Source organism: Apus apus, chromosome 10, assembly GCF_020740795.1.
Source record: "Apus apus isolate bApuApu2 chromosome 10, bApuApu2.pri.cur, whole genome shotgun sequence".
NCBI classification, from domain to species: Eukaryota; Metazoa; Chordata; class Aves; order Apodiformes; family Apodidae; genus Apus; species Apus apus.
The window spans coordinates 14,105,369-14,129,726 of NC_067291.1; the positions used below are offsets into that span (position 1 = coordinate 14,105,369).

The 24,358-nt window shown below is 44.3% G+C and overlaps 1 long non-coding RNA gene across 1 annotated transcript in view; it reads right to left on the minus strand.

Moving 5' to 3' along the window:
* The window catches only part of LOC127388616 (uncharacterized), a 69,202-nt gene extending 48,008 nt beyond the window's left edge, over positions 1-21,194 (minus strand). The window contains exon 1 of the long non-coding RNA XR_007890413.1: positions 21,026-21,194. This is a non-coding gene — a long non-coding RNA (uncharacterized LOC127388616). The remainder of the gene's footprint in view (positions 1-21,025) is intronic.
* Between the last annotated feature and the right edge of the window lie 3,164 nt (positions 21,195-24,358).

Here is a 24,358-nt window from a genome sequence, read left to right on the forward strand (position 1 = left end):
GCCTATGCTGTTCTGCAATATTAACTATTCTGCAATTCACTTCTGTTTTGTTTCAGCAGCTTCTCTCACTGGATCATCAGAGAGCAAAATTACTTCAAAATAATAACCAGATACATGGAGGGTTATTTCAAAGGGATAGAGCAGAGTTTTATTTTAGATTTACATAACTCTCAACTCACACATTTCACTTACAGAGTAAAGTGTGCCTACACCTCTTTGAGACCCAGCACCTCAGGAGCCCAGCCTCTCAGCCTGATCTCTCCTTCCTCTCTCTACAATGAAACCCCCTCCTTTATGTAACACAGATAATCACTTTTTAAAAGACTTTCTGCTCAGGAATAGATTTTTTCATGTTAAGAACAGTAATGCATGGATTTTAGGCAAGCTCAAGCCCCACACACCCCATCTAATATTGTGGAGCTGCTGCAGGTTAGTGCTTCTGAAACAAATAATAGACTAGTCCTGTCAAAGCATATAACATCTCAGGCTGTGACTAACTTCACTGCCCACTCTTAAGCAGTTCTATCCAGCAGATCAAAAGTACATTTGTAAGATTGCCATTGCACTTGTCTCTCTCTTTCACACACACAAACAAATCTGAAGGTACAGATTAGTATTTAAACAATCAAGACTGCGAATATCTTCCAACCTTCCTGGACAAGAAAGTTCTTACATGGAAAAACAGAGTGGGGAAAATGCACAAGGGGAAAAAAAAACAAAACACTTTTCAAATGGGAATTTACTTTTCATTTCCGCTCCCTTTGATACAACCAGGATTAACTGCATTTCATCCCCTTCTAAAGGACACGTTGGGTCCCCAGCTGTTTTCCCACTATCAATCCCTGGAGAACAAGGCTTAGGAAGTTAAATGAGTTTGGGAATCTCATCTTCGCTTTTAATTAATTTGAAACGAATGTATGCTAATGACAACACCACAGCACGACTGCCCAAACTTTCCCTGCCTGCATTAGGAAGCAGTAAACACCAAAGAGCTTGGGATCTCACCAACAGCTTTAACCCTTCCTTGCTATGGCTACAGACAAACGGTTGGGCTGGAATATAGTCTGCAGGGTTCAGCAGTTGTCATGTCCATACACCTCATGTAGACATCCTGAGCATCCTTTCCAAGCAGAGAATGGAACCAGCCCTATAAGCCCAGTCCTGTTGGCTCTCAGAGTCCCTGCAAGAACGATGACAATCAGAAATGCACCTTGCTGGGTTCAGACTGAGAAGCCAAACTCCTGTTTCCCTGTTCAAGGCCACACTTCCAGCTCTTCCTCTTTGTTTTACATGAATTATAAAACTACATATGCATCTCAAGTCCCTCACAAGGAAATAATGACAGAAAACAGCCTGGCGACCTTATTTTCTTATCATCAGTCTCACTCGGGGGCAGCAGCACTGGTGGCATCTTAGAAAGTTACTGCTTTGTTGGTTTTTAAAAGCAGGGAGTAGGGTCAGAGTGTTAAATTGCTTCTGGTGCTGATGAGGTGAGCTACAACAGAAATGAGTGCTGGGCCAGGGATACTGAAAATCTGTGTCTGGAACTAGAGGCCGTTAAATCTCAGAACAGCTAACTCTTAATTTTGGCAGAGAGTTTACAGGGGTTGGGGAAGCCATTCTGCAGAGCCCACAACCCTAGTTGTCAGAATAAAAGCTCAGCTCAAACCATGATACAGAAATGCTTGAAGGAAAGGACAGGCAGGAAGGTGGACTGGATTTGCTGATCTCACAAGGAGATTCACTTTGAAACATCCGAGTAGAGAGAAAATAGAATGGGGAAACAAATATGTACTGGAAATTAAGCCAAATGAGAAGAAAGGGTAATGTGAGAGAAAGGATTTGTAGCCATCAATGTATGTTAAGGGTCTTCAGGAGGGACCTTAAGGACACCGTGGAGGGGGAGGAATGTGTTTAAGCAGAGAACTCCCCAGTGCTCCAATTTGCTGGGAATTGTTCATCCAGAGTTCTAGCTGGCCTCTCATTCTCAGCCTACAATTTTGCAGGAATTAGTCACAGGGCACCTGCCCCAGCAGTGTCTCCTTGCTTCCCCATACAGCTTCTGCCTCCAGCTTCTTCCAGACCACCAGTTTGCATATACTTTCCCTGGAAGTGTAAATATAGAGCATGCCATGCTGTCCTACAGAGGAAGGCAACACTGCCAAGATATCAGGGTTCAGCACAGGAACATGGGCTGCAGAGGTAAAGATGACCACAAATAGGAAGCAGAGCAAATTCCTCAAACCCAGCTACTCTGGACCCTGTGTTTGATTTTACAGCTGAGAAGTCAGATACTTGCAAATATATACATGCACAGGCTGTAACCACAAACCTTTAAAAAAGTCCATGCCCAGAGGAGGCTTCTGTTCAGTTAAAATCTAAGGCATTAGCACCAGCCTGCCTATGATCTGAATTTATTTGTGCAGGTAACCAGCCCGCAGTTTGAGGTTAACATTAGAGTGCGTTTATAGCTGTGGAAAGTGATTACCTCATTTAAATTAAACAAAGATTCCTACACCTACTGTTATGCAGTTGCTTCCCCTCTGTAACTGAGCACCAGCATATTTATGTGGGGGCTTTTGTGCTTGGGCGTCTGTCACTTGTGAGATATTTTTACTGCTTGCAAGGGAATCTATGAAAGAGGATGAGGCAGAACATCTTGGAATGCAAAATACTGAGCTGGATTTTAACCACTGCTCAACAGCAAGTAGGTTGTGCTTGGCTTTTTGCTGTTCAGCTGGTAGCAATAAAACAGTGCTTGGCTTACTCCTTTACAGAGCTAAGTTCTTTCATCTTGAAAGAACAATAGTGAAAAAAGGGCTGTAAAGGAAGGAGGCAGCCTCCTGAAAACTCCCCTAAGACTGCCTTGGAGCTGAACACAGGAGACTTAACATCTCCACCTCCAGCCTCCACAGCAGCAGCTCTCTCCCTGGTTCCTCAATACACCTAAGGTTAGAAAAGCTACAGTTGAGCCTTGTGTCTGGTTAGTGAGATAAGCACGAACATGTCAGTTACAGCTACCCACCTGCAGGGGCAGGAGACGACTTCAGCTGCTTCTCAAGCTTTTCACCACCAAAGTGCAAAGGGAAAGTCCTTTCAGGTGGTAACTGCACAGCTTCACCCCTGCGTTCTGGGAGCTTTCCACTAATGCCCGCAGAAGTACCTGACTGTACCATTGGTAGCACTGGTATCTGGAAAGATGACATTCACTCAGAGGCTCCTAATCTTAGCATCCACTTAAGGCAGAAAGAGACAGGCCTCAACAGCAATAAATACAAAAGGCTTCTTAAGTAAGATGGATGGGCACAGACATCCTCTGGTGCTCTGCTTCACCAGCTTCCAGATCTGTATCAGCATCATATGCATTATATGGTCTTCTTACTCTTTGGCTAGGGGCACAATCATGGTTCAGTGTTTTAATTAGCCTACTCCAGGCTTTTTTTGCCCATAAAGACTCACAAAAAGATAGGCATTATGCAGAAATCATGTTAATTTATGAAATATTTAATTAAAGAAAACAAACAGTATAGCTGAGATCATCAGAGGTGGATGATGGGGAAACTATCCAGCTGGGAATCAGTTTCGCCTCTTGCCTTGGACAGGCTTACATATCTCTGCTGCATTTCCTGCACAAAAAAGGGGTCAGGGAGAACAGGACCACCTGGGAGGTGAGGTTACAGAAGAGGTCCTGCAGCAAGCCCAGGGCCCCTTCACTCCCTTTAGGGATCTAAACATTTGCCTTCATCTAAGTTTTTTTTTAAAAGCAAGGAAAGGCACAGTCCATCCCAAGTTCATTATTGTACAGCAAAGTTGTGTTTCTTTAAAGCCTAGTCCCACCACTTGCACTTCAGATATGTGCAAGATACTGAAATATAAATCTGACTTTCAGAGGCTTTTCTTTCACCTACACCACACTGGGACTCTTGAGCCCTGCTGAGGAAAGACTATTTTCTAATAGGATGTGTGAATGGAAGAGAGGATGCTGGAAATGAGAGCAGCAGCATGTTTTTGCCCTAGGGTTGGGCACACAGCTGCAGAAGCAGCAACTACATTCAGAGCTGGATCCCATAAAGGAAATGAGGAGTGAAGAAAATCACAGTGTTTAGGGATGGAAAGGTCCATTTGCTCTCTGTCCTAGCCCACCAATGACAGATTGCTCTCCTGTGCTTTGTCCTGTGTTTAATGACTCAAGCAACCAGGGCTTCTGTTTACTTTCTTTAGGAATGACTCCATAGCTTCAGGAATCTCCACAGGAGGAAACCTTACAAGCACAGCTTGCTTCTGCCCTGGTTAACTAAATGGGATGAAAGCTGGGGATGAGGATAAATATTGTCTTTAGTCTGTGCTGTGCCTCTGGAGTACTTGGGGCAGCCTTGTATCAGACCTCCCAACATCAGTGCTTCAGCAAAGTCCTTCTCATCACTATAAGTCCCAACTGAGAGGTGAACATCTGGGCTAGAAGGATTTGCCTCCTTCCCTGCCAGCTGGTGACAATACAGTCCCTCTGTGTGCACCCCAGGCAGTGACAAAGCAGCAAGTGGAGAGCAGCCTGTGCTGCTGGCCCTTGGCTTTTCTTTAGCACCTTTTTCCTGCAGGACCAGCGCTGCTTCCAGAGGGTGAAAGGAAGCAGTGACCCTGCAAGTATTACAAACTGCTAAGCCTCTCTTGAGGGGAACGTAGAGACAGGACCACTCTGGCCTCAGTAAGTTGCACATTGTGTTACTATCTGAGATCCTCATTATCTCCAATGGAAGCTGTGATTTGTTTCTCAGTTCTCATTTCTCTTTGTACACTGTTGCCTCTCCTTTTACAGGCAGCTTTTCCTGGGAGCTGTGGCCTCAAAGGTTCCTTTTTCTTCATATGTGAATTAGAGATGTCACAAACACCTCTGACATGGTGCATGATTCCTCATTCAAATGCAGACTAGCTGAGGGGGGAAAACAAGTCTTTAGATCTATAGCAACCCCTGGGGATATCAGCAGAGGACACATAGACATGCCAGTGATAAGCCAAACTAGACACTGGATGTCACCAGCACTCCACTGGAAACACAGAGGAGGGAACAGGTATCTGGCAGTAAAAACCTCCACTCTTAAAGCAAGCAGTCTGGTTAGCTAATAGAGGTGGTGTTGGCTGGGCTTGAATTAACAAGGATCACCTAGTATACCCTAGAACCAGAATAAATCCAGCAAAGGAGACCCAGGTGAGGAGGTGAAGGATGAAAGTAGGTTGCTATCCTAGCTTGAAGGGAAAAACAAGACCAAGAATGGTGTAAGAATTTCCCAGATATCCAACAGTCCACAAGCCTTAACAACTGGCAAAGAAAAAGGACGGTAAGATGGAGGAGGCTACCTCTCCCCCTGCAAATCCTCAGTCTAGAGGGCTGTCCAGAAAGGTTCTGCTTGCCAGTATGGATAGGAAATACTTGCCACCATAATCCAACATCTCTCAATGAAGAAAGCCTACTGATATACATCAGCAGTTGATTTCCATGCTCGTAGAAGACTTTCACTTCCTTTCACCTTACCAAGCACTCTTTTATCCCAAGGCCCTATGCCAGTTTAAGAGAAGAGCAACCTTGGCACGATCTCAACCTGGCTGCTGCTCAGATCCCACCATGGAAGAAGAGGAGGAGAAGACTGCAGGCAAAGTCCCACCTCACTTTCAATGAGATCCATGCACTGGGGGACACAGAGGCAAGGTGCTTGAGGAGGAGAGATGTAGCCCGTATACCCCATGCCAGCTGTTCAATGCACAATATCAAACTCACATGATGTCTGATGCTTTTTGGAAGGGTTCCCACCTCACAAACACAGGTTGCACAGTGTGTGTAGCAGCTTGGGTAGACATAATCCACACTGGGCTGCCAGATGTGGATTTCCTCAAAGCCCTGTTAGACAGCAGACAGATTCCTCTGGTCAGAGATGCTGGAGAGCTTAATGTCCCAAACTGCTGTGTAAAAACAGGGATTCACACCTTTGTGTGTGCATTGACAACATTTCCTTCTGGATGGAAAGAAACAGCTCAACTGCTCAGCATTGGCTCAACCCTGCCAACAAGCAGAACAAAGTTTCTCATGACGGGGCTGTGTTTTGGCAGCAAAATGGAGATTTTGACACACACCTCCCTCCCAGCTCTGCAGCAAAGGTTTAGGTGGGGGCCGTGAAATACAGCATGAAGCTCAGGATGGCCATGACTTTATTCCCATTCAAGAAGGTGAAGGTTCCCACCACACTTTTCCTAACACTAATGGTCTCCTACCTGACTGTATGATTATGCTTCTGTGTCCAGCTGCTTTGTTTGGTTGCTTGTTTTACGTGCTCCTCTGCTAACTAACCTGACTTTGCTGGACCACCAAGGGGGACAGATACTTGAACCAATGCTACCCTGCTTTCTCTCTCCATAAAAAAAAGAAAAGCATGGGAGTGCTTCACTGACCTAAAATAAAGAGGCTCCAAATTAAATTATAACATTGCTGATAATCAGCAGACCAAGGATTAAAATGATTGGGACTCTGCCAGACCAGATTTAGCTTTCATTAAGTTCTGCCCACAAATCAGACTTGCCCATATCCTTACTCTCAAAGTTATAATGTGCACAGTTGCACAGAGGGAGAGAAAAAAAAACACAAAGTATGATTTAAAATTCTAATCCTTTCAAGGTCTGGAAATACCTGGGGTCTAGCTACTATGCCTATCCAACATCTGCTGTTAGAAGTAAAAACCTGAAAGCATGTCATTTACACGAGGGTTTAAGAGGGATGCAAAGAAACTACAAGAGCAGGAATGTAATCAGTAGCACAGAGAAAGTCTGAAAGGAGCCGATCCCTATGAAACAGAGCGAGAGGCTTATTTCATTTTTTTTTCATTGTGTTTGTAAATTTCCTAAACAGCTGACCTAAATGAGTTCTTACCACGATCAGATAGCCTAGGACAACAGAGTAATCCTTCTAATAGGATTACAGGCTGTGCTAAAGGAGACTTCAGGCTTTTCTGCTCTGCATTGTAATACGTACACATCTGTACACACAGGTATTGTACCTGCAAACCCAGCATTTTCCCCACTCTCCATTTATCCTCCTCTTTACCCAGCCCTTCTCATGTCTCTTCCCATTTTCTTCACAGTTGCTATAAAGTAATTGCCAATCTTGGATTAAGAAAATAAGAGGGAATCAATCAAAGAGCTGAAATCATAAAACAGGACAGACAGAAGTGTAGGGAAATGAGTATCAGAAAAAGCCAGCTTCAGTGAGGTTCCAGGGGGATTGGTTTTACTTGATGCCAGTCAGCCTCTCCAGAGCTGTTCAGGAAGGCAGCAGAAAGTCCCTGCCACTGTGTTGCCATCACATCATAAAAGCTGGTGGAGCATCATACAGCAATTCAGCAGGAGGTCCCACAAAGCTTTGCAGACCTCCTGGTCTCCTGGACCTGTGCAAACCAAACACCTTAACAGAGGCAAACCTGTAGGTATGCATCAGGGAACAAACAAAATGGGACAGATCTACCTACCAGCTGTGGGTGAAAAGCTGCAGGGAAGTGTGAGGGAGCCTCCGTGCAGTGAGAACAAGAAAGCAATGCATATACACAAATAGGGGAATTATTCCCTAATAAAGAAGTAGCTCCTGAAGAATGAGGTAGTCAGTAGGGTCTAATACAGCCTTTAGTCACATGCAAAGGGATGGAGAAGGTGGCTTATAACTTCAGACTGCACGAGTCCAGTGCTAGTGTGCTGCTAACAGCTTTCTCAAATACATGTTTCAAAGGTTGCTAAGAAGCACTTAGAGATAGTGCTGAAGAGAATTACAAAACCCACCAGATGCAGTAGGGAAAATGTCTTGCTGTGAGGGACTAAAGAGGAACTCAAATCACTTTACCAAAAAAGATAGTTGCGGGGGATAGCAACTTAGCAACTTCCAGCAGCAAGGATCTCCAATAGTAGAGGTTTTCTGCTCACACGGAGAAAAGCATAGATAGAACCACCAGCAGCTGAGAGATAAAGCCAAATGCATCCAAGTGGAAAAAGTCACACCTACATTTGCAATACTGAAAGGACAGGATCTTTTTTCCTTTTTTTGATGCCTTGAAATTAAAATCTGGAAGACCCTTGGAATTATCCCTGGGAGGCATCCTTCAGCCAAATGAATTCTTGCAATCAATGCAAACAAAATGCACTGCCCTGCAGTATTTTAGGGTGTAGCCAGGATCAGGTGGTGGTCTGCAGGCAGGTCTCTGCTGTGGAATGACTCTGTCCTGCCATTCCTTCCCTGAGGATACTGAGAACACCCCAACTAAAATAAATGTCTCCTCTTGTGTTCATGCATGGTCAGAGAGATCACTTCTGTCTCTTTTGAACATATACAGATCTGCATCTGAGAACGTGCCCCTCCACACGCACTGGCTCTCATGTCTACGGCTTAGATCAAATGTTCCAGATCTCCTCCGAGTCCTGAAGGAGCGCTGAAGTGACAACACTTCACACTGCTGAAGACTCAGTTGGAGACCTGTGTCAGTTCACTATACAGTGTTCCTTGTTTGGGGCTCTCTCTGGCAGGACACTTGCCAGTCTTTCAAGAACATGTGCTCATCAACCATATCATCTCCAAAGGACACTCTGCCCAGCTACCAGTCACCATCACTTCACTCAAGGACATGGAAGCTGAGCTCCTCCACTTGTTACCTACCCACCAAAACAGTTTCGACAAAGAAGCTGATTTTTATTTATTTTTTAAAAGAAAATTTATCAAAAGTGTGCTAACAGAGACAGCATTTCTTTCAGCATCATGGTCTTCACTTACCAAGAGTCAAAAATAAAAGGGAAAGAGGTTTCAAAGATTAAGAAGCGACTTGTTGCTTGCGCTGAAAAGAAGATGCTGGAGCCCTGAGTCAGCTGCTCTCCTGTGCCTGTGATTGAGCAGGCAACATAATATAGATGACTGTGGCTGCAAATTAATTGATGTTACATTCCTTATAAATCTGGACTTCTTGGCCAAAGCATAATGCTCTAAGAGTGACTGAGAACTGCTGAAATATTTATTCAAATGAGATATTACTTGGGCTAGCTGAAACAGAGGATTGCCTCCATCATTGTCTCCTTCCTTCCCCCCGAAATATGAAAGCTGCCTCAAAAGAAGCAAAAACTTTCCATTTGCACTTCAACAAAAAGTTATTTTGAAATCAGAATTAATTTCATGTTTTTGAACTTGGCAGTTCCTGTGGGCTGCGTAGACTTAAGAGTTGTGCCTGCAATATATAATACAACTCATACATGGGCTAGCACCCCTCAGCTCCCCCACAGATCCATACAAGCCCCTCCAGCAGCAACACCATCCTAACAGAATTAGTTTTGAAGGGCAAGACGAGAAGTAGTCATGGGATCCCTTTTCATATGCTGCAATAAACCATTGAATATATTCACATGGCTGAGGTTTACTCTAAGAACTATCATATGCACAGTAGTGCAAAGTCTGGCCTTGACACAGATCTGGGCTTTGGGAAGGGGAAATGGAGGAAGAGGAGATTCATCTCTACCAAGAGGAAAAAGCACTTCTGGAGACCTGCCCTTTCTGCAACCTATGTCCTAGGTGAACCAAAGGCCTAAAAAAGATGAAAATGGCACAGAAATCCCTGCAGGGCTCTAGGTCTTTCTTGTACCAATCATTCTGGTGGTAAGAAAGGGGAGAGGCTAGGGGAGCTGCAGTGATAACTAATCTGGGGAGGAGGAGATTAAAAGGAGAGAGGAAATTAAGAGAAAAGAAAATGAGTGAAGCACTGAATGATAAAATCCAGGCGGGAGCAAGAAAGTTCCCATGTGTACTTGGTGTGGTCCAGCATCTTAATCCACATCTCTCTGAGCTGGCCCCCATAACTCTGCCTCCTTTGCGTGACAGACCAGTTCCCAGTCTCCATCCTTTTATCCCCTGTCCAACCAATCAGGCATCCTCATGCTGAGCTGCACCTATTTGCTCACACAAACCATGTTTTTCCAATGAAAATGCTTACACAATACAATGATAAAATATCTCACAAATAATAATAAAAAAGAAATCTCATATCTGCCTTCTTCCTTCTGCCCTGCTCTCCCCAGCACAGCCACAGGCTGCCTTGTGGTCTGCATGTGAAGAGTGTCATGCAGACTGTCCAAACACTGCCAGCTCCCTCTTCACTGATGTGTTTGAACACCAGCAAGATAGCATCTCTCACCTTAGGGTGAGAGCCCTTCTCAGGAACAGTTTTTCACCCTTTAGACATTCAGAACTGCAACCAATTTCTTCACCAGTTGCCAAGTAACTCAGCTATATCAGGGTAGGAAAAAGGGGGATATTTTTGCTTATGGGCCAGGGGCAAAAGCAACAGGAATAATTGCCCAGCACCTAATGCACAGCTGGGTCCCCACATCAGACTGCATTAAGCGTCTGTGTCCATCATCTATGTGATAGTAACAGCCATGGGAAATGCACTGAGAAATACCCAATATCCCACTGTTAGCTCTGACTTTAGCTGTTGGCATCATTAGCCAGTACTCTGAGCTAAATGAAGATTTAGATCGTGCTTATTAACAGGTCCAAAGTCTGGGAATTATCCCACCACCTTCCTTATCAACGGCAATGGCTACACTCAGCACAAGGAAAGGCCCATTTCTTTGCTAGTTCATGCGGCTAAGTGGAGAAGAGTTTGGTACCCTTTCACCCACATTATCAACATTAATTCAAGCCCAAATCTGTCCCTCTTCCTCATTCGCCAGCTTCTTGCATCCCCAACCAAGCGTTGTTTTCAACGAGCAGCACTTGCTCTTCAACCAAGATCCAGAACAAACCTGGTCCTTTTCCAGCCCCAGTGCCCTTCCTGGCAGCAGCAAATAGATCACAGGAAGGGTTTTTATTAAAACATCTTTTTTGCCATTGTCTGGGACTCTGCCACGGATCTGAACCACACAAAAGCTGCTGGCTGTGAGAATGACAGTGCCAGGTGAGGAGCTCTCTCTGCTCTGCTGTGTGACCGGGCACAGCTCCAGCAGGATCGGCGCTTCAGGAGCAAGGCAGAGAATTTTTAAAGGCATTTGTTCATCACCACCATTTGATTGCCTGAACAGCCCAGGTGGGCACCTAAACACAGTATCTTCCAGAAAGTGGGCAGTCATCACTTGGTACGAAACAGACGCCTTCAAGACAAATAGAAAAGACTACAAAAGCAGCATTAAAACAGCACTTACAACCCTCTCTTACTCCTGGTGCCTATTTCAACTTCTCAGCCTGTCATTAGGGGCTGCCACAGGGGGCTGGACCATGAAGGAGCAGCACCAACCCACTCAGGCGAACAGCAGCTCCTGCTCTCCAAGCATGCTGCCCGGGGGGAGAAGCCTCCACAGCAGCACAGGGCAATAAGGTACAGCTACCAGCACCCCAGCATCAGCCAGAGACCTCCCTTTTTTCCTCTAGAGGTGATGATAAAACCTGGGAAAGGCAGTTTCTCAGTGCAAGAGGAAAAGCATTATTGTAAGTTTGGTTTTGGATTTCTCGAACTGTTCTGCAAATGCACCAGTTCTCAGCTGTTCATGCTGGGAAAGACATCATGATGGTCTCAATTTCCACGGGCTTGCCTCCAGCCATGACTTTTGAAGCTGGTAGAAATATTTTAAACCCCATCCTGCCTCTCCAGAGAGCTGTCTTCCAACCTCACCCTGTTGCTATTTTTTTTTGAGAGAAACAAAAGACAGAAAAATTATTTTACACTAAGTTTGGGGTTCTTCCTCCTCCTTTGCTGCTTGGATTGAGAGGCAAACCTCAGAAAATTCTAAACCAGCCAAAAAAAAACCCAAACCAAACAACATTTTCCACATATGAACACTCTGGAACGGTTTAAAGCAATGAAAAATTCTTCCTGTTCAAAACTTGCAGACTGTCAAAACTCCTCACAGAGCCATTTTGACAGGCTTAAACTACAAACCCTGTAAGGTTCACTGCCCATTAATATTCTCAGGTGATTCTTTCTTCTATATGATTGTCACCAAATACAAACACCAGTTCTTCCAGACATTCTCATGTCTTGTAATGAACAAAAAAGTAAAGTCAGAAAAATAATCTGAACATCCAAGACCTTGCAAAAACAAGCAGTCAGCCTACTTATAACTAGATTGCCTGATTTCATCATCCTCCCTGACAACTCTGTACAGATAAACAAAATGTATTTTTACTTTTTGCACAATGCATTTTGCACACAATGAACCAGAGCTTATGAGAGCACCTCCCACTCCAGCTTTCAGTGTCACACATTTAGATTTGTCCAACCAAAGTGGATGGGGAACTAGTACCTGTGCAGCACAGCTGCAGGGATCCCACCTAGGGATCTTCATACCCAGACTGGCTGGGTGAAGATACACCAGCAAGATCTACCAGCTAATCTGCTCCCACTGGTGTTCCTGGAAGGCCCCATTTTGTGCACAGCCCTGTTATATCACCTGGAAATATTTATGGAGAAGAACAGCCCTTTTTCCATATGCCACAAGGCACCGTGAAGATCTATGGTTTGCACCTATAAGTATTTTTAGGCAGCGTGGATGGCTGCAAGATGGACCAGAAGTACCACATGTCCCTCCTTACCCAATGGCCTGTGTTCCCAGTGTGATCTGGTTGACAGCATTAGACAACAGCATAGATCAGCAAGGCTCTGCACTCCTGTGAAACTACATCAATAAATGTACAGCTGAGACAAGGGAGTGTGAGGGCATAAATATATATGATTAGATTCACATTGGCTTGGAAGTTTCCCTACACAGTCTGCCTCTGGGCTGCATCTTCCAAGCTAAGTTGAAGCAACCGATACATAATCTGTCAGGGCTTTGATATATTAAAAAAGGGAGGTGTCCAAGTCCACTCTAATCCTCTTCATGTGGATAATTTTTAACCATGCTCTCTCACAGAAGCCATTCCAAGGACACCTCCTCCAGCTAAGTAAGGGAATCAGCATGTCTGCAAGGCATCAAAAACTGAGGAGAGAGAAAACTGTGCAGAAAAAAAAAAAAAGGCCTTTTTCTCTCTCTCCATTCTCAAAATCAAGCATGACTGACTGCTGCCACCATGGCTCCAACCTCACTGTGTAAACACCAGACCCTGTGCTAGCTGAGGTATCCACTGCCTGGATGTTATGGGTATAAATGGAAATTTCACCTGGAAGAGCAAGGCATAAATAAAACCGATAAAAAGTTTTTGGACTCGTGGAACATGCATAATGTGCTTTATCAGAGATATCAGCTCCTATGCTTAAACACTGCCAGTGGCTGCCAGGGAAAGAAAAATAAAAAGTCTCTTATAATATTATTACCCTGTCACTTAAGTCAACAGCAGTGATACCATGATAGAAGCCAGCAGTTATGTCACATTGTTTTATCACTGTAATTACATCAAGAACACAGTAACTGTCTGTGAGAGATAAGATGAGGAAAGCAGCTTTACTGAAGGTTCCTGTTTACAGCACTGGGATTTTCAAACTGGTTTGGGATTTGGATGTTACATTCAATTACTGTCCTTGAGCTCTGATGAGCCGTATCACTGGTTGTATTTAGAACCAGAAGGTTCCCTCAACTCCTTCTGCTGCAGGTAGGTTTGTAGGGGCTATCAAGGTCAGTCCTTAGTATCACAAAGAACCAAATTAATGGAAATTGGCCTCCAGACATTCCTTGGGCTTCACAGGCAGCCTAAATGTCCACAGCAGGGTGGTGGAGGAGAGCATGGAGCCACATTTATTGAGAAGAAATCAATCTCTCCCCAGGCAGAAAAGATATATACCTGGGACAAAACCCATTTTGTAGCCCAAGAAAGGACTTGGTATGAAGGAAAAAAAAAAAAAAAAGCAATTCTTTGCAGACCAGAGTTAGAGGGAAAGGCCCTGAAAACTCTTCTCCTGACCCCACGATGACCTGCAGTCCCATATCTCACACACATGCACCCAAAGCTCTCTTACACTATGCCATACAGATGCAAACTGGCACAATCCTTGCAGATCCCACTAACTCCTCAAACAGTATAACATCTTCCAAATGCTTCCTTTAAGTGGGTAAATCCCTAATGCATCATGAGGTTGTCACTATTTGCTGTCTTTTCATCCCATCTTTCACCTTTGTTTGGGAATTCATTGCCATGAGGTTCCATCAGAAATCTAGCTAACTCCCTGCTCCTATATCATGCTGACAACTTATCTGTTTTTATCCCTTTTTCCCATGGATCCTTTCATTTATTGTAAATTGTTCTGAGGCAGCACAGCATACAGCACGCAGCACAATGGAGCCTGGAAAGCTGCAGTTGCTACAGCTTTTAGTTGTCAAGTGAGACTGAAAACAAATAGTAAAAATGAGTTTCAGAGAGTAAGTAGTTGTTTGGGGTTGTTCTTGTGTTGTTTTTTTTTAATAGTGAAAGACAAGATAGATCACATACTATTACAAAAAGAGAGAAGCTGCCAGACTGGCCCAAAACCTGTTTTTCCACCACCCTCCTTACTCAGCTTTCTACACATGGACACACAGGATCCAGGCAACAAGTACATAGAATGTTCTCCTGCATTCTGATCAATGAGTGTGTTTTTATTGCAATTTGTTGTCCTCTGCTTATAGCAGGTAAAAAACCTCTCACATCTGTTATTACTCCTTTCATCCCAGAGTCACTGCTTTTCAGGGTTAGGTGGAGTTTACCCTGCAGAGTCCAACACACAGACGTGGATGGACACCTCCAGTGGGAGCACTGATCGGAGGGAGGTAGGGACTGTCATCAATATGGTGGGCACATGTCTGGAAGAACTAGGGTGACAGCTAACTCATCTCCCACAGAAGATGCTGTCCACTTTTCAGTGCTTCATTCTACACTGCAGAGAACCTCAGGGCTGTGGAAGATGGATGCAGGGTCCATCTTCACCACTAGGCATAATTCAGAGGAAGATGGTACTGGGGAAAGCAAACCTGTTTACCACCTTTCCCACAGAAGTTTGAAATGAAATATCCTCTCATCTGAAGTCAAGAGCAATAGGACTGCTAAGGATGATTCATCATGCCACAGAACTTTATCACAGTAATTACATCAGCAACAAGTTTACTGTTTGAAAAAAGCAGAAAGATTACAAGTAGCAATCCACCAAAATAGCACCAGTGTCACAGCTGAGAGATATGCTGAGAAGAGAAATGCATTACATGGGAGCAGCTGAGAGCTAATTCAAGGTGGAAAGGGCTACATCTTGCTAGGTTGTGTTTGGAGCACTAGTGAGCACACCTGCCTACAAGCATGCAATCAATACTCCTGCAAGCACAAGATGCCATTTGCTTCCACATGTGCATTTTGCTAATTATCCAAATGCTTCCAGAGGGCCTTCAGAAAAATACAGAAGCACCTAGAGATTTTTGCAGATTCCCAAATAATTTAGCCTAATCAAAACCCCTGACAGCTATGGAGGCTGGAACTGTCATGCATCAAAAAGGGATCGATTTTGCCTGCCCCTTGACATTCTGATTAACAGTACAACCACCTGTCAGCAGCTCTGGAAAGGGACATCTGTGGTTTTAAAGCCTTGTGGATGGGGGATTCTAAACTGGAATCTTTTATTGAGCCTGTTCCCAGTATGGCAGGAGCAGACACCAGTGAGACAACATGCTTCCTTGCCTGCAGAGCAAGGGTTGTGCGTCACTGAAACTTCTGTGATTCTGTGATTCTTTTCCTCTCTGTCTCTCTGACTCAGCAAATTCTCAAGGGGGAACATCACACAGCCCTTCCAAGATAAAATGAAGGTCATTACAGTCAATTCAGTGGTAAGGTCCCAGCAGCAATATCATTTAAGGCTATTTGCTCTACCCTGGAGCCAAAACGAGGGCTGGTGTCAGGATGGAGCTTTATTCCTGTGCCTGTATCTCACAGCTGAGTGTACACTAGTGTTGAAAAGGTCCCATCACCTCCAGAACAGGACTGTTAAAGTACTGGGCAGGCACTGGTTGCTGGGGCAAGCAATGTGCTCCCCCTAACACAAGAATGGTTTTTGCATTCCCCAAAAATCATACTCTAACACAGCAGAGGTTGCAGCCTAAGTTACATCTAGCTCCAGGGTCCCTGTTTTGTGTGCATCAGTCTTTCTGGTCTTCAGTGCTTTATAGCTCAATCAATTAACTTCTCTAGACCATTTAGCTGGTAAAAACAGTGTCACATCCCCCATATCATCACAACTTGGACCAACCAACACCGCCCTGACATCCTCTGGGCAGGGCCCAGACATGCTGACAATGTGCTTCCCATGCACATCCTCCAACAAAAACAGAAGCTCTCAGTACGCGGGGCTTTCAAGGCAATACTTTCAACTCAGGCTTTAATCTCCAAAATCAATTAAAAGCAAAGCAAATATACCCCAGAGATCCTCTCCCCTGGGTTTCTTTCAGCTCCACAGGCATGAGAAAAATTATCCTTCATCATATCACATTGAGAGCACGTATTGCAGATGGCTGTCACTCAGTCCTTAAGTGCAGTTTTGCAGTTCTACCTATTGCTCCATGAACCAGGATGATTTGTGCACACTTGATGCACGAGTAATGTACTGGAGCATTCTGCATCCCTTATGAAAAGCCATTATAGATAGAACAGTCAGATCTCTGATAAGGCTTCAAAAGTTCTAGGAGTGTATTGCCTTCAAAAACATTGCCTGTCCCTGCCCAAGATAAGTCCCACTGCAACTCGACTCATGCCCAAGCTCGCTGTCACACTCCAGAGCTCTCCTTCTCATAGCTCTGACTAAACATGTCATCTTGTCTGCAAAGCAAGGATGTATGAACTGGGAAGGGGTAGCACCAGCTCTTACAGTAAAATGCCCCTTTAGTCACAAACCCAGCAGACTTTTGCAATCACCAAGTGCCAGGCACAAGTTGACAGACCCAGTGGGTTTTGACATGACACTAAGCTGAGTCACAATGGAAATTTTAACTCAAGTCTTCACCTTTTGATACTGCCAGGTGTCACCTCCTGGGTAGCCTGCATACAACACTGAGAGACAGCAGTGTTGAGTCATCCCATTCATTGTATATCACGCTGTGACCAGTTGGCTGAAATGACTTGTGTGGATATGTCTCCAATTAGTTTGTGAGTCACCATCCACAGATAGCTGCTAGTCTCAAATACAAGGGACTGTCAAGGCCACCCCTCATCTGAAGACTTGGTGCCTCTTCCTTGCTGCGAGTGAATGGTCAGCTAAGCCAATTGAATGCCAAGGACTGGGGGAGAGAAGAGTATAACCCGTGAAGCTTGATTGCAAAACTTATATTTCATTGTCATGTTTTATAGGAAAGGGTCACTCCTCAATAACATTTGGGCTACCCAGCTATTTTGTGAAAGAAGCCACTAGGACTTCGAAATGCTGCCACAGAAACAAAACTCCCATGCTCCTTAACACACCCATAACACACCTCTGAGCATTCTCTTCAACTAGAGCTGCAGAGACACCAGCTTGTTAATTATACTAAGATAAAGGGAAATTTGGCAATTCAACTCCAAGTTTTTGCGTACAACCCTGGTAGGCTTTTGATAACGCTGTCTGCTGCCTTAAGGCAACCTTCCCACACACAAGGTTTCCTGCAGACCCACTGCTATGACTAAGCCTTCTATCACTGCCGTGTAATCACAGGCTCACACCAGGAGGCAAAGCTGCTCAGACTGTGGCAGCCATTGTAACTTGACCATTCCCTGCACAGCATTTTAGGATGAGTTTCTCTACCTGCTGAGAGCTCCACAAAGCGGCTTTTAATGACTCTGCCAGCAGGAGCTGGTAATATTTTTTTGTCCCTTCACCTAAGGGAGATGAATCTCAAGGACCTGTATGTGTGAGCTGGCTCTGGTGGTTACTAGAGGATGGATCACTGGAAAAGGAGAAGAGACGGAAAAGAGCAAGTTGGTAATTCCAGCCTGCTCCATGCACACCAAGTCTGACCACACACTATAATACGCAAGTAAGTGTTTAACACATGCTAATTCCACTTATTCCCAATCTATCCCTATTCAGGTGAAGTCAGAGGCCACCAGGATGACCCAAGTACAATATTTAAGTACTGCTCTACTTGTGCCAGAGAAGAGCAGCCAAGCACAGAGGACAATATGGGTGCAGAAAGAAAAGACACAGAGTATTTTGTGACCACATGTTCTCTTCTGGTTCAACAGTTGCTTCAGCACAAGGGGTTTCATTCTGGATGCTAATAATCCTTGAGAAGCAGCTGCTATGTGCCACTGGTAGTGACAAGACACAGCAAAACCCCACCCCATTCCTAGTCCCTAGCACATGCTTCCCAGTAAAAGAAGGTAAACTGAACTAAGGCAACATCAGTGAAATCTAAACCAAAACCCAAGTTAAACCTCTGCACATTGCAATGACACTGAAGACTGGTTGACTGCATAACCCTACAAAAGTTTTGATAGTAAAGGCACAAACAGCCTGGTTTGTCCTACCAGCTCAGCAACGCCTGAAGTGCTGTTCCTTGGTTAGTTACCATTAGCTAAATACCTATCGCTCAAAGACAAGTAAAAGATTCCTTTCATGACTGCTGCGAACTATTGCCCCAAACTGGCCCTCAACACTAGGGCAGCCATGACTTTGAGGGCAGGAAGAGCCATTAAGTAATGGCATAGAGACAGTTGGAGGAAAAGGACAGGGTTCACAAAGAAAGCTCTTTTATTCAACTTCTCAGATAGAGCAATAATCACAGTTTAATTGGTGGGCAGACAAACACATTATTTTACCTCGAGCATTATTTATTTAAGCTAGTTTCATCCCTGGTCTGCCTGAGACACACTTTTCTCCTACTTAGCTGAATTAAAGGGTTTTGCTCTTCCTCCTGCCCTCCAACTCCTCGCCAAGAAAACAAGATGTTTTCTGAAGAGACAATATCTTCCGTTGGTCTCATCTGAATAAATTCTTAAGTTTGAAGCTTCTTCTGCTTCCATCAAATCTGACCTCAGGGATAAGGGGCAAGTTGGGGTTGAGGAGAAGGGAGGGGGAAAATGCTTAATTAAATGAATTTAGAAACATGATCAGGAGGTGGATTTAGCATTTTCTAAAGATTAGGAGAAAGAGGAAAGTGAAAGAAGAAATAAAGACCTTTGGTATTCCACAAAGTGGCCATCAAGAGGCCCTAAATTTTCATTATATCTTGATAGTCACTATAAAAGGAGAGGACAATGCACCATCTCAGAATAATGAAGAAAAACTCTCAATCTGAATTGTCGATAAGTACCCTGTACTTGGAGGCTTTGCACTGCTCAACATTTAAATGGCACTTTAAAAAGAAAATCAAAGGAGGGAAGATGTATCCTTAGGGATGAACACAGCCCACCTCGGGAGAAGCAGGAAAACAAAGAGCTTTGTATCCATTCAATTTCATATAAGCATTTTGCTATTACGAACTAATCAGCAATGCAAAAAATACTGATTCTAAGTGTTGGAAAGTCTGCAAATGCAAAAAATACGTCCGTTTGTTGCAAGCAGCTTTTGCTTCAGTGCGGTTCAACTGCTTTACAGCCTGACAAACCCATGCCTGAGCCACTAACCCAACTTTCCTTAGTGCTACACAGGCGGCTGCTTCCACCAGGGCCGAGACATCTCTGTGCTCGTTCCCAACACAGCGACACTCGAAAGTCCCCTGCTGCCATCAAGGGCCTGTCGTACAAAGCGCTGTGCAAGGGACTCAGTAAGAAATACTCCTTGTTCCGCGAGCAACCAGCCTAGCGGACAAGACAGACGGAAAAATATCATCCCTGTTTTTCTGTACAAGAACTTGAGCGACAGGCCGGTGAATATGTATTTAGAGCTAATCTGCTGTGTCAGTGATTTAATCAACATGCCTTTCTTGCTCACCTATACACGCTAGGAGGTCCTGATGCCTTTGTGATTCCCGGGGCTAACTGCACAGGCTGCCAGCTTTGTACTTGTCCAGATTTGGCAACAAGCAGCAAACCCAGTCCCCCCCACTCCCACATCACCGGTAACTGTTAGAAAGCCAGGTAAATGAAAACTGAAACACACCAATGATACAAACATTCAAGCCCTTGAACAGAACGAACCCTTAAAACGATCTCCAAATCTGTCGGTTCCAAAAGCTCTCTTTGAAAGACAGTTCCTGCGTCCTGCCCTGATGGGCAACAAAATCGGGCCGTTCTGAGATACGCTGAATAGAGATTTTTCCAGCAGAATCACCTACCCGCTCCCTGCCACGGGATCACACAATCCCAATCTAAATTTGCTCCAAGCAGTTCTCCCTCAGCCTGAACCAGTACCAGTAAACGTTAAAAAAAAAAAAAATAAAAAAAATCCATGTTGGAAAACAAGGCAGCCACTGGAATCACCTTAACTTATGCTTTCCACTAACTCCTTCCTCTCCCGTACCACACACAGTGTCCAAGGGAAAGTGAAATGGGTCCCTTGAAATCTCAGAGATACTTTCCGCTAGGAAAGAAAAGGCAATTGTTCAATAGGGTTCAACCCAGGATATAGGAACCAGTGTTTCTGCTCTACCTAGTCCTCCCTCCACAGCCTCTAACCACATTAATAGCTTCATTCTCCTGGGAATACGCAGAAGAGCTGCTAGGTCTAATAATATCGGCTTCACCTTTCTAGAAATTACTGGAGGAGCCAAGGGCTCTTATCAAACTCGGCTCTACCTTATCACTTCCTCAACTCCCTCCCTTTTGCTTCAGACATCTTCTCCTTTAGGTGTTTCACTGTCAGCTTTGCACAGCCAGATATTTTACAGACCTAATAAGAGCAGACAAACAACGTCTATGTCTGAATGATTAGCTGATAATCACAGACGTGGTCTTTGCCAACTATTTTTGAACACAGAAGCCCAGTTCAGCCTTCCTTCACCCCAGCATCCCACTGTCAAAGCCCACAAATCACATCAGTGTAAGGAAAAGCTGAAAACCAAAATCCAGCTCATATTGTCTGCCATCAAACGGCTGCTAAATAATGCAAAGAAATGAAAACAATTTTGTTTGGATGATTGATTATAGGGAAATTGCTCATACCTCCAAAGCGTGGCACTTCCAATCACATCTCTGTTTCATTTCTCAGCGAAGAAATTAAGTTCCTCTTCTGGCACAGAGCCCGCGCTGTCCTGTTACCTACGTTTGGCACACCTCGTTGTTTTGCAGCAGCTTCTTGCCCCACTTCGACACTTGACTTTGACCCGCCAGAGTTGCCCTAGAACAAAATGTTGGGCTCCAGCTCAGCAGGCTACAAAAGCTCAGATCTTCCCTAGAGCAGTTGCCCCAGCTGCTTTAATTAACCCCAAACCACACCCACTCCAATCAGCACAAAGTGTCTGCACCCTCGGAAAAGTCAAGAGTACACCCAGCACCTGAGGATTTGCAGTGCCTTTCAAAAAGATCTTCCCAAAGTTGGATTTCCCTCCTTCACCTTGGTGCAATTATAAACAGAGATATGACCTTCAGATCTTAAAAGGAATATCAGTAACTGCCTCACGCATGAAAAAGCACAGAGATGAAAGAGGTACATTTGTGTCAATAAAGAGTAGAACATAGTCCCACTGGCATAAAAATACTTGTCTTCCCCTCAGCTCCTAAAATCCAGCAACAAAAGGGATCTCCTGGACCTAGTCTTCACTATGACAGGCAGTAGCTCCCTATAATCCTTTGAATTAATTTAACAAGCTCCATTTTTAAAAACAAGTTCTGATTTTTGCCCCCAGCATTCCTATTATGAAAGGCTGCTTCAGAACATCACTGTTCTGACAGTTCAAAACTTTCTTTCAATTTCCTGCTGCATTTATGCCTGGCCAGTTTTATACTCATGATGTTACACTGGAGCTGTTTTTTAGTTTAAAGAGTTCCCTTTCCTCCTGATGTTTGCTCCACAATGATATATTAACAGAGTTGTCACATAAGGCATGTTTAACCTAGTTTTACCATTAAAAGATAAGGACTTTATCGAATTATAGATGGGTTTTTAACTCCTCAAGGAAGAGGCTGTGTTTTTACATTGTACTTAATTATAGATACGTATGGCAGAAAGGCACTTAATGGAATCATCAGAGGCAGGAAGAAATATACTTTAATAACTATTTGTCCTAATAGTTGTTTGTCTAGCCCATTCCTAAAATTCACTAAGAAATCTTTCACATCTTTCTTAGCCTGCTCTATTGTGTCTCACCCCTCTAGGGATTAGAAGGGTTTTCCTAATAAACATCTTAAATCATCTTCGTTACAAATTCAAGTGCTTCTTCTTACACCAGTGACTAAAGTAAACAGCTCATCACTAGCCTTTTTATAAGTACTATTTGTGTGTAGGAAGACTTGCTACACTCCATTTCCAGAATTTCTCTCCTGAAATGAAAAAAATGCCATACCTTCAGTCTTTGTTCACATGACTTGTCTAACCTCTAATCATTCACTTGTTTTGGGCTCGCTTTTTGTTTTTGTTTGTGTGGGGTTTTTTGCCCTGGAAACTCTCTCCAAATTTCTTAATGTCTCTCCTCAGTTCTGGACACCCACACTTGGCTGAAGCTCTGCCAGCCCCAAGCAGGTTGTAATCATTGCCTCACATACCTGGCAAAGAGCACTCTTGTTAATACAGTATTGGATACAATGAGTTGTTTTGCAGCAGCATCATGGGGTTGATTCATATTCTGCTTGTGAACCAGCACAACCCTGGCCCTCTCCTGCCTTCCTGCTGCCTCATTGTGTATTCTCTGATTTGTGTTTGTGTATTCTGCTTTGCCTGCCTGAGAGGAGTGCTTTGCACTTGTCTTAATTTAATCTCTTTTGCTTTCAGGCAAGATCTCTCATTTGTAAAGATTGTTGTAAGTGCTGAACCTTTCTAGCAGGGTCCCATATTTACCTGCCACAATGACAGACAATGTTTAAGACCTCTAGACAACAAGGTTATGGTGTACCCACTGCAGAAGCTAGCTGCCCTCCAGCACAGCTCAGACAGGATATGAAAGCAATCTCTGAACCTAGTTACATTACTCTTCCAACTAATACTCAGGTAGCTCTCATAGTCCTGATTTTTAGAGACTACATCACCTGAAGGAGATCACATACCTTCACCTGAGCAATCTTCCACCACAGCATCTTCTAATGACATTCCACAAGATCTCTTCTCTAATGACCTAAACCTTCCCATCCACCACATGACACTTTCTCCCTGCTCTATGGCCCTTCTCAACTCTGATAACACCCTAAAATCAGCCACAAGCTTGAGCTAAGACCTCCACTTTCCTTGAAGAAGCCACATGACACTGCCCAAAGCTGGAATACATCAACACAAACTTTGACACAGGTTTCTTTTAAGAACAGATTAAAGAAGGAGTCAGGAAAAACTTACCTTCTGGTTGTTGTGTTCCTGCAGTGCAAGGTCCTCTTTTGCTCTGCTTCCTAGCAGCCTTCAGTAGCTCTCTGCACCTGAGTGTCCTCCTTCCCACCTCCACAAAGGTTGGCCAGGGCATTGCAAAGCTCTCAGGAGTCTCCCAGATTGCATTGTTCCTGCCTAAGTAGGCTCAAGATCCAGGCCTCCAAAAAAACAACTCTGTAACAGAAGGCAACCTGAGATAAACAGCCCTGTGCTCCAGTCAGTGCCCTTAGTAGAACAAATCCTCTTCATGATCCCAGTTGTTGGGGAACAAGCCAACTAAATGCTTTCACCATCCACCACCCACCCATCTTTGTTTTGACTTAATTCCAGTTCTCCCCTTCTGACCACCTCACAGCTCAATTTTGGCAGGAAGGACAGAGCTGGTGGGTACAGCCTGTGTAAAAACCATGCAGAGGTTTCCTCAAGATGTTCCTTTTGGGGGTGATGAGACCAACAGGAAGCTGCTTTATTGTGCAGCTTACAAAGGGCACTAAACTCAGAACCAGAACTAGCCTGAGAGCAGGTTTAAAGTGGAACATAATACAGGTTAAGACTTAGACTTGGCTTGCCATTCCTCTTTGGGATGGTCTGTGTCTGCTCAGGTGAGGGAGTTAGAGACTGGGAAATTGCATACTTGTACCTCTTGGAGAGGTCTTCTCTGCACAATGAGAGCCATGATCCTTCCCTAGAAGCTATCAGCTGGTTAATAACCAAGTCATAAAAAATGTATCTTAGGGAAGCTTCATGGTGGTGCTTGTAACGAGGGAGAGCAAGCAGCATATCAGCAGGAGTGCTGGGCTAAATGGAGCAAAGTGAAATCAGGTAGTGCTGCTGCCCCTTGTAAGAAAGTGATCCTTCAGGATTTGGCTGGAAAGCTGCTCCAAACAGCTGCCGTGGACAGAATGCTGATTCCAAGCCCAGCTGTCTCACCCCTTGGCATTTTCCAAATGGCATTTTCTCGTGCTTGCTCAAGCATGGAGCAAACC